This window comes from Ovis aries, chromosome 14 (genome assembly GCF_016772045.2).
Source record: "Ovis aries strain OAR_USU_Benz2616 breed Rambouillet chromosome 14, ARS-UI_Ramb_v3.0, whole genome shotgun sequence".
Classification (NCBI taxonomy): Eukaryota; Metazoa; Chordata; class Mammalia; order Artiodactyla; family Bovidae; genus Ovis; species Ovis aries.
The window spans coordinates 56,983,262-56,994,267 of record NC_056067.1 but is presented as its reverse complement, the minus strand read 5'-3'; positions in this window follow the sequence as shown (position 1 = coordinate 56,994,267).

Below are 11,006 nucleotides of genomic sequence, written 5' to 3'. Positions count from 1 at the left end.
AAAAAGACAACCCTGAACATCAGGGGGAAAATGCAACCGAATTTAAAAGCAACGTGTTCATCTCCAAAATATGCAAACATCTCCTGCAGATCAATATCAAAATACAGTCAACCCAAGAGAAAAAATTGGCCAAAGATCTGAATGGATGTATCCTCAAAGAAGGCATCGAGATGGCCATAAAGCCTATGAAAAGATGCTCAGCATCGCTGTTAGAGAAATGCCAATCAAACTGCAACAAGGTATCAGCTCACCCCCTCAGAATGACCATCCTCCAACAGATCTACAAAGATTCAATGCTTCAGAGGGCGAGGGGAACAGGGAGGCCTCCTACACTGTGGGTGGGGATGGAAATGGGTGGGTGCAGCCACAAGAAAAACAGTATGGAGATTCCTGAAAACATTAAATATAGTTGCCACCCGATGAAGCAAGCCCACTCCTTCCCTTAGGTCTGGATAAAATCATAATTTAAAGTGATACTTGCTCCTCTGTTTTCATGGCAGCACTATTCACAAATTCCAAGAGAGAGCTTCAGCCAAAATGTCCATCAATAGAGAGAAATGAAGAGCAAATGACCCATCTAAACACCGGAATACACTCAGCCATCAAAAAGAACAACAACAAAAGTAATGCCATTAACAGCAGCGTGGATGGACCAAGAGATTTATCCTCCTGAGAGAAGTCAGGGAAAGAAATATTATATCACCTACAGGTGGAATCTATAAGTTCTTTCAAGTGAACAGATTTAGAAACACAAACAGATTCAGACTAATAAAACTCACCCATGATTATTTCAAAAAAGGGAGGGGTAGGGAGACATTAAGAAGCTGGAATTAACATACATACTACTTATTATCAGATAGATAATCCAAAAAACACCTACTGAATAGCGCAGCGAAGTGTACTGAAAACACTGAAAGAACCTATGTGGGAAAAGGCCCCTAAAGATAAGAGAACAGACATACATTTATGTATAACTGAACCAAGTTCTTGTAAACCTAAAACAAGCCCAGCAGGAATCAACTCTATTCCAACAGAAAATAAACATAAATTCGAAACAAAAGCCTAGCGTGAAGAAATGCTGCCCCTCGTGGCCACATCTGGTAACAGCAACTGAAAAACCTGTGTGGATGGGTACTTCGTTGTTTACCAGGCTTGCAGGGATTTAATGAAAAACCACCTGTCCTCAATAAATGTCCTCGGGTGGGTCCTGGAAAAAGAGTTCAAAAGAGAGGGCAGACGGTCAAGCGGCCAGTCTCGATATATTAGTTTTACTCGCAATTTTTTTTAAATCCCATGAAAAGCCTCCACACCCAGCGATGTCACCAAAATGCAAATCAAAACTATGACGTATTGCCTCACACTGGTCAAAATGTTGTCAAAAAGTCTACAAACAATAAACGCTGGAAGGTTTTGGAGAAAAGGGAATTAATTCTCCTGCACGGAGGCTACCAAGTTAAATTTCTGAGTCCATACAGAGGAGAGGGTAACAAGATAACAAGATAACTGAATGAAATTGTGACATTCCCCATCCTCATACAGCGAAAGTTACTCCAAACCAATTAAAGAGCTTAATGGAGGGACAATTACTCTAAACCCCTTGAGGAAATTATAGGAAGAAGAAGCTTTGACAGAAACCATAGCAAACCCTTTTGGACCCACTTTTAGAATAATGAAAAATTAAACAAAACTCAACAAAAGACTTGAGTTTCTCTATCCTCAAAAACGTTTGCACTGCAAGGGAAACTGTAAAACAAACTAAAAGAAAAAAAAGAAACCCTCGGAATGGGAAAAAAAATGTTTGGAACTGAATTTAGAAACAAGAAATGTATCTCCAAAATATGCAAACGGCTCATGCAGCTCAATATATACCTTAAAAAAAAAAATCATCCCATTAGAAAAAATGGACCAAAGGTCTAAATGGACATTTGTCCAAAGAAGACATCCCGGTGGCCATATAAAGCACCTGCAAAGATGCTCAGCATCACTAACTATTGGAGAAATGCAAATCAAAACTGGGCCATGGTATCACCTCCCACCCCTCAGAACAGCCATCCTCCAAAAGATCTACAGGGATTAAATGCTGCCGAGGGCGAGGGGAACAGGGACTCCTCCTACACTGTGGGCAGGAATGGAAATGGGCAGGGGCAGCCACGAAGGAAAACAGTATGGGCATTCCTTAAAACACTAACTATAGACTTAGTACATGATCCAGCAAGCCCACTCCTTGGGTTAGATCCGGAAAGAACATTAATTTAAAATGATACATGCACCCCTCTCTTCAGGGCAGCACTATGGACAATATCCAAGACACAGCATCAACCACAATGTCCATCAATAGAGAAATGAAGAGAAAATGGTTCGTTTGTACACCGAATACACTCAGCCATCAACAGAATGAAAATATGCCACCGGCAGCAGCATGGATGGACCGAGAGATTTATTATACGGAGTAAAGTCAACTAGAGAAGGAAAGAGAAATATATCACTTACAGGTGGAATCTATAAATTCATCAAAATGAACTAATTTATAAACAGTCTCACAGACTTAGAAAACTCACTTATGATTATTTTTTTTTAAGGTAGGGGAAGGAAGACATTAAGAGGTTGGGATTAACATACTCACTGCTTCTTATCAGATAGATAATCCAAAATAACGCAATAGCACAGGTAGGTCTACTGAACACACCGAGAGAACCAATATAGGAAAAGAACCCGAAAGGGAATAGAGATCCGTTCATGCATAACTAAACCAAGTTCCTGTACACTTAAGACAAACACATCGGAAATCAACTCTACTCGAACAGAAAATAAACACTAAAAAACAAAGAACAGAAAACGCGAGTGGTACAGGAAGAGATGCTGCCACCTTGTGGCCACGTTTGGTAACGACGGAAAAACCTGTGCTCACGGGCACTTCATATTCACCAGGTCAAGGGGCTTAGGGAGAAGGAAATGGCAACCCACTCCAGTGTTCGGAGGAGCCTGGTGGGCTGCTGTCCATGGGGTCGCAGAGTCGGACACGAATGAAGCAACTTAGCATGCATGTATGCATGCATGGGGCTTAGAATTCTGTAGCTCAGACGGTAAAGCGTCTGCCTACAATGCGGGAGACCGAGGTTTAATCCCTGGGTCGGGAAGATCCCCTTTCGGAGAAGGAAATGGCAAACCAGTCCAGTATTCCTGCCTGGAAAGTCCCATGGACGGAGGAGCCTGGTAGGCTACAGTTCATGGGGTCGCAAAGAGTCAGACACGACTGAGGGACTTCGCTTTCATGGGGCTGAAAGGAAAAAAACATCTATTCTCAACATATGTCCTTGGGTAGATCCTAAAGAGAGAATTTAAAACAGGGCTGTCAGTCAAGGGGACAGAAGTCAGTTTTATTCACACTGTTTTTCAAAAATCATATGAAAATATTTCAACGTGGCGAACTCTTAAGAGAAACGCCAATCAAAACACACACAGGTCAGAATGGACATTGGCAAGAAGTCTAAAACCAATAAATGCTAGAAAGGGTTGTAGAGAGAAGCGAGCCCTCCTACATGTTGGATGCTGGCAATGTCAATTGTTAACAGCCAGACGGTAGGATAGCGCGGAGGTCTGTCAAGTGAAAAGAGAATGAGATTACCACACTGCCTGAACCCAGACAGAAAAAGAAACTCCAAATTGATGAAAGAGCTCAAAGAAGGGCTGATAGTCTCAACCTCTTGAGGGAAATATAGGTAGGACAGACAGACAGAACATGCTATGCTATAAACCGCAACTCTGTTTGGATCCACCTCTTAGAGTAATGAAATAAAAACAAAATAAACTTTTTGGGGCTCCAGAATCACTGCAGATGGTGACTGCAGCCATGAAATTAAAAGACACTTGTTCCTTGGAAGAAAAGTTATGACCAACCTAGACAACATATTAAAAAGCAGAGACATTACTTTGCCAACAAAGGTCTGTCTAGCCAAAGTCTTGGTTTTTCCAGTAGTCGTGTATGGATGTGAGGGTTTGACTATAAAGAAAGGTGAGTGCCAAAGAACTGATGCTTTTGAACTGTAGTGTTGGAGAAGACTCTTGAGAGTCCCTTGGACTGCAAGGAGATCCAACCAGTCCATCCGAAAGGAGATCAGTGCCAAATATTCACTGGACAGACTAATGCTGAAGCTGAAACTCCAATACTTTGGCCACCTGATGTGAAGAGCTGGCTCATTGGAAAAGACTCTGATGCTGGGAAAGACTGAAGGCAGGAGGAGAAGGGGACAAAAGAGAACAGGATAATGGATAGCATCACCAACTCAACGGACATGTTTGAGCAAGCTCCAGAGTTGGTGATGGACAGGGAAGCCTGGTGTGGTACAATCCATGGGGTTGCAAAGTCAGACACGGCTGAGCGACTGAACAACAGCAACATGATTATACAGTGGAAGTGACAAGTAGATTCAAGGGATTCGATCTGATAGACAGACTGCCTGAAGAACTATGGACAGAGGTTTGTAACCTTGTACAGGAGGCAGTGACCAAAACCATCCTCAAGAAAAAGAAATGCAAAAAGGCAAAATGGTTGTCTGAGGAAGCCTTACAAAGAGCTGAGGAAAGAAGAGAGGCAAAAGGCAAAGGAGAAAAGGAAAGTTATACCCATCTGAATGCAGAGTTCCAAAGACTAGCAAGGAGAGATAAGAAAGCCTTCTTAAGTGAACAATGCAAAGAAATAGAAGAAAACAATAGAATGGGAAAGACTAGAGGTCTCTTCAAGCAAATTAGAGATACCAAGGGAACATTTCATGCAAAGATGGGCTCGATAAAGGACAGAAATGCCATGGATCTAACAGAAGCAGAAGAGATTAAGAAGAGGTGGCCAGAATACACAGGACTGTACAAAAAAGGTCTTAATGACCTGGACAACCACAGTGGTGTTGTCACTCACCTAGAGCCAGACATCCTGGAGTGTGAAGTCAGTGGGCCTTAGGAAGAATCACTACCAACAAAGCTCGTGGAGGTGATGGAATTCCAGCTGAGCTATTTCAAATCCTGAAAGACAATGCTGTGAAAGTGCTGTGCTAGGTATGCCAGCAAATTTGGAAAACTCAGCAGTGGCCACAGGACTGGAAAGGGGCAGTGTTCATTCGAGTCCCAAAGAAGGGCAATGCCAAAGAATGTTCGAACTGCTGCACAATAGAGCTCATTTCACATGCTAGCAAGGTAATGCTCAAACTCCTTCAAGCCAGCCTTCTAATGTACATGAACTGTGAACTGCAGATGTACAAGCTGGATTTAGCAAATGCAGAGGAATCAGAGATTAAATTGCCAACATTCATTGGATCATAGGAAAAGGGAATTCCAGAAGAACACCCACTTCTGCTTTATTGAGCACACTAAAGCCTTTGACTGTGTGGATCACAACAAACTGTGGAAAATTCTTAAACAGATGAGAGTACCAGACCACCTTAGCTGCCCCCTGAGAAACCTGTATTCAGGTCAAGAAGCAACAGTTAGAACCGGACATGGAACAACAGACTGGTTCCAGATCGGGAAAGGAGTATGTCAAGGCTGTATATATCATCACCCTGATTATTTAATGTATATGCAGAGTACATACTGGAGAGAAATTCTAGGAATGTCATAAGTGATGAAAGAGATTAGTCCTAAATGTACACTTTAGATAACCCGAGAGCATTTCTGCAGGAAAGATATATGATGATGTGAAAAAAAGATAAAAGTAGGAAAGTTGTAACAAAAATCAACTCTAAATAAATATCAGAGAATTCATCCTAGGAAGCATTTCATCAATTCCTCTTTCCTGAATTTCCTCTGAAGTAGAATTACTATAGATAGCAATCCATACTTAAAACACAGAGAAAAGTGTATGTTAGAATGGATCCCAGGATGAAGGGTTGTGTGTGGAGTGGTACAAGTATTAGCAATGTATTCTTGCTTGTTTTGACATATTTGAGATTTTTGAAAACCAAACGAAAGTAACTCAACTCTCAAAATACTACATGCTATGGTTTGTTTCTACTGTGTATGTGAACTCAAGTTTTTGATGGTTGCTGACTCAGTGATAAGATAATCCCTTCTATCTGAGGTAGGAACCATTGGAATTTATTCTCCTTTAAGGACGTTACGGACATAGTAATATAACGTGTACACTGAACATCTAAATGGAGGTGTTTGTCATTGGTGTCAAACAACCCTGTAGGTCACCATGATGTAAGTGTTCAGGGACTAAGGCCACATATTAAAGCCAGACAGAGGTTTGTTCTAAATTTTCAATGTCACTGGCTTTTTAAGGATAATACAATGACAGTTCACTGAAAGTTTGATGTTTTTTTATAATATCAAGAGAAGTCATGAATATTAATTGACATGTTTGAAATAAAGACTTCTCTGATACCCTGGAAAAGTATGGGAAACCCTTCCCAGAAAAATGATGTAATTAGTCTATGCCTTCTTGATTAAATGATTAGCCTTCCTTTTGTAACCATAGAAAGTGAAACTCTGAGACCATTGTATCAGAAAAATGAATATCGTTGTCTATGCTTGTAATCTGTATTCTAATCAAGGGTCACACAGTGGATTGTAAAAGGTTTTGTTCTGACTACGTGTGATATTCATACATGTTGATCAATAAAACTGGGTGGTTTCTGGTGATGCAGTTGCTGTGTAATGAATGAAGTGTTTACCTACCACCGACATTAACCTCTCCACCTTACTTAAGGTTGCAGGGAAGAATGCATAACAGTGAACTATTAGGTAGCACAGTGGGATGACATCCGTTACTGCCCTTAAGCCTCATATAATTTGATCATGTATTTCCCATCATTTATCCATTGTACTTTTCCTTCCTCTCTGTAACAGCAGGGACATTGTGATGGTTCTAATAAGAAGGATCAGACAGAGTTCTGTTGAGAGCTTCCCTGACTGCTCCGTGCTCTTGCTGCCTCAGCGGCTGTCTGGGGAGCAGGCAGCCTGCAGGTCCTTGAACTCACACCAGCCAATCCTGTGAGCACCTCCACTAGACGACCCCCTTCCTGGAGACCAGCTGTCTTGCTGAACCCCTGGGTCTACTGCACAGGCCCCCCTTCAATGACACCCTCAGAGCGCACCAGATTCCTGCTCCTCTGGTTTGAATGGACCCATCCACGCTCAGCCTGGGGAGCCCTCAGCACTTCACCCAGGGCCCCTTAGAAAGGCCTGAACCCCAAGTACTGGAGCTTTCTCTGCCTGGTTCTAGCCTTGACCTTCCTCAGGGGCCCTCAAGGCTTCCCATGAATTCTCTCAGGACCTAGAGTTATTAACTCATCTACTTCAATTGTCCTTGGTTCTTCTGTTAGCTAAAACTTTCCAGGGGCTCATTTAAGCAAATGTCAATTTAACAAAGTCACAAAAAGCATAATTAAAAGCCATGATGGGAAAGTTCTGAACCAAGATGTATAAAATCTTCCGCTGTATAATTCTTAGCACAAGTTTCTTGTCTAGGCTTAAAGGAACTGTTTTCTCATGGCTTTGGCATACTTTGAATGCAATATATAAATATCTGAAGATATATACATCATATAATTTATATAACACACATCGAATACAATATATAAATATCTGAAGGTATACACGTTAGCAGTGAGAAAACCAAGAAGGAATATGTGAGTGTATGTGTATTCGTACACATTTAACGTAGAGAATTTAGAAATGCTCGATCAAAACTGGTCATTTTAGAATTGCAGATGATTGACTAAAAACTGCAAAACTTGTCAATTTGTCAATTAATCTCTTTTGTCTATTTTTCATGGAATTCGTTTCCTTAAATGTTAGGCTGTTACATTTTTTAAGGAACTTCCACACTGTCCTCCCCCTGTGACTGCCCCAGTTTACATTCCCTCCAGCCGTGTAGGAGGTTCCCTGATCTCCAAGCCTCTTCAGCATTTATGATATTATTATGGGCTCTTTGGTAATTGTTATTCTGACTGGCATGAGGTGAGGCATCATTGTAGCTTTGTTTTGCATTTCTTATTGTTTAGCGCTGGTGAGCATCTTTCATTTCCCTCTTGCCCATCTAAAAGAGCAAGTTGCCCCACCCAGGTTCAGCAGTTGTGGCACACAGGCTTAGCTGCCCCAATGCATGTGGAGTATTCCTGGACCAGGGATCAAGCCCACGTCCCCCGAACTGTCAGATGGATTCTCCACCGCTGGGTGACCCGTCTGTTTAGCTTTTTTCCTGTTGAGATGCATGTGTATTTTGTATTGGAATATAATTGCTTTACAATGTTCTGTTAGTTTCTGCTGTACGACATCGTCAATCAGCCATAAGTATACATGAATCTGCTCCCTCTTGAACCTCCCTCCCGTGATCTCCATTTCACCCCTCTGGTCAGCACAGAGCACCAAGCTGAGCTCCCCGTGCTATCCAGCAGCTTCCCACTAGCCCCCTGTTTTAACCAACAGTTCAGTTCCGTTCAGTTCACTTGCTCAGTCATGTCCAAGTCTTTGCAACCCCATGGACTGCAGCACACCAGGCCTCCCTGTCCATCATGAACTCGCAGAGTTTACTCAAACACATGTCCATTGAGTCGGTGATGCCATCCAACCCTCTCATCTTCTGTCGTCCCCTTCTCCTCCCCACTTCAATCGTTCCCAGCATCAGGGGCTTTTCAAATGAGTCAGCTTTTCGCATGAGGTGGCCAATGTACTGGAGTTTCAGCTTCAGCTTCAGTCCTTCCAATGAACACCCAGGAGCAAAAGATTCTAGGAGACATTCTAGAAATGCAGGAACCAAAACCCAGTGGGTAGAGAAAGGATTCCAGAAGGCAGTTATCCTCACCCAAGGAGGCCAGGTTCCTGTAGTTCTCTAACATCACGTCCCTGTACAATTCTCGCTGACCGAGGTCCAGGCATTCCCACTCTTTTTGAGTGAAGTCTAGGGTCACATCCTGAAATGTCAGCCGTCCCTGAAATACAAAGTACAGGTTCCATGTCGCCATGGGAAGACTTCCTAATGTGACCCAAGAGGAAACCAGCAAGAGAAATGGTTTTGATTTAGGAGAATGTCTGGTGTTACACAAGAATATAATTTTTACACAGTAATAATTTCTACCACATTTTTAACCCCAAGAAAAGAGGATGAGATATGATCCATCAACCACTACAGCAATTATTCTGATTTCGAAGAGAAATTATATAATCAGATCAACATTGGCATATTTATTTTTGAGTGTTGTACTCAGTTGACAGAGAATGAACTGTCTATCAAAAGACACAGGAAATATTTTTTCAAAGCACTTCGTGATCCAAATGTTCTGGAGTGGGCTCAGTGTGCCACATTTTTCACAAGCTTCTTTGAACTAGTAATGTTGAAAATTCTGCTCCATGAGTGACAATGTGTGAACAGCAGTGAAGTACAATAGTAAGGAAAGAATTCACATTTAACTTTGAACTTTAAGTGCTTTACAGATTTTGCAGGTCTGATAGCACAGTAACCTCGGCAACAAGAATCATTTTAATGATCTGGTAAATACTACTTTCTGACAGTTTTCAGAGACTTGAATATACATTCAAACAGAAATAATTTAAAATCAATAATGTTGTTGTAGCATCTTTTGGCAAATATTTTAACAACCATTCTTTAAATGACTGCTAAAGGGACGGGGTAGCCTCTTGGTTTGCCATCTATGGGGTTGCACAGAGTCGGACACGACTGGAGCAACTTAGCAGCAGCAACTTTTACTTCAGTTTGTGACTCTAGACTTTAAGAAAACACAGACAAATGCACAGAGCTAACTCTCATGAAAGTTTATAGAAATTTCTGTATTTGTAAATAATGCTAAAAACAAGAAAAGTGTTAGTCACTCAGTCGTGTCCTACTCTTTGCAACCCCAGGGACTGTCGCCTGCCAGGTTCCTTTTCCATGGGATTCTCCAGGCACGAATACTGGAGTGGCTAGCTATTCCATGCTTCAGGGAATCTTCAAAAAAGAAAAAGAAAAAAATCAATCCAATGATGTTAACATGTTCATGCATACTGACATACACTAAAATGGGACTGGATACTTACTAAGAGAAAAATTGTCATGTCAATAAATTCAGGAAAATTTTTAACTGATTGAAAATGTACATAAATATTTGAGGATGATATTGTTAGGTAGGTAGAATAGGGAAAAGGAGTCCAAAATGGCGGTAGAGACAAGGCTAAGAGACAAGGAAGGTCCGAGGACCAGAGTGAAGACTTCACGCAGAACAAACAGCCCTCCTGGCTAAGCCCAGTTTGCACGGGGCAGGCCCGGGCCCAGGAGAAAGGGTCGGTCCATTCAAACCAGAGGAGTAGGAATCTGGTGAGCTCTGAGGGTGTCATTGAAGGGGGGCCTGTGCAGTAGACCCTGGGGTTTGGCAAGGCTGCTGGTCTCCAGAAAGCGGGTCATCTAGTGGAGGTGCTCACAGGACTGGCTGGTGGGAGTTCAAGGACTTGCAGGCTGCCTGCTGCCTAGACGGACCCTGAGGCAGCAACAGCACGGAGCCCTCAGGGACGCTCTCAACAGTACTCTGTATGATCCTTCTTAGAACCATCACAATGTCTGAGTAGTTTCAAAATGGGAGAGGAGATACAACATAGAAATTGTGGGAAATATATGAATTTATGAGAGTTTAACACCAGTAAGGAACTAATTTCTACCGATGCCACCCCCTGTGCCACAAATAGTTTCTTATGACGTTATCTTTCCTGCAACCTTAAACAGGTGGGAGACGTTAATGCTGGTGGTGCGTTCACCCTTCCTTCATTCCACATCAACTGTAACACGAAAAAACCATCCACTTTTATTAATGAACATACATTAATTTTACACAGAGGGAATAAAACTTTTTACAACTGTTGTTTGATCCTTGATTAAAATACAGATTACAAGCTTCTAAAAACTTTCCTGTTTCTCTGATGAAATGATCTGTGAATGTGATTCATGTGGTTTACAAAATGGAGGCTAATGTAGTAAACATGGATGGACATTAATTATATTAAATTGACTTTTCCAGAAAGAG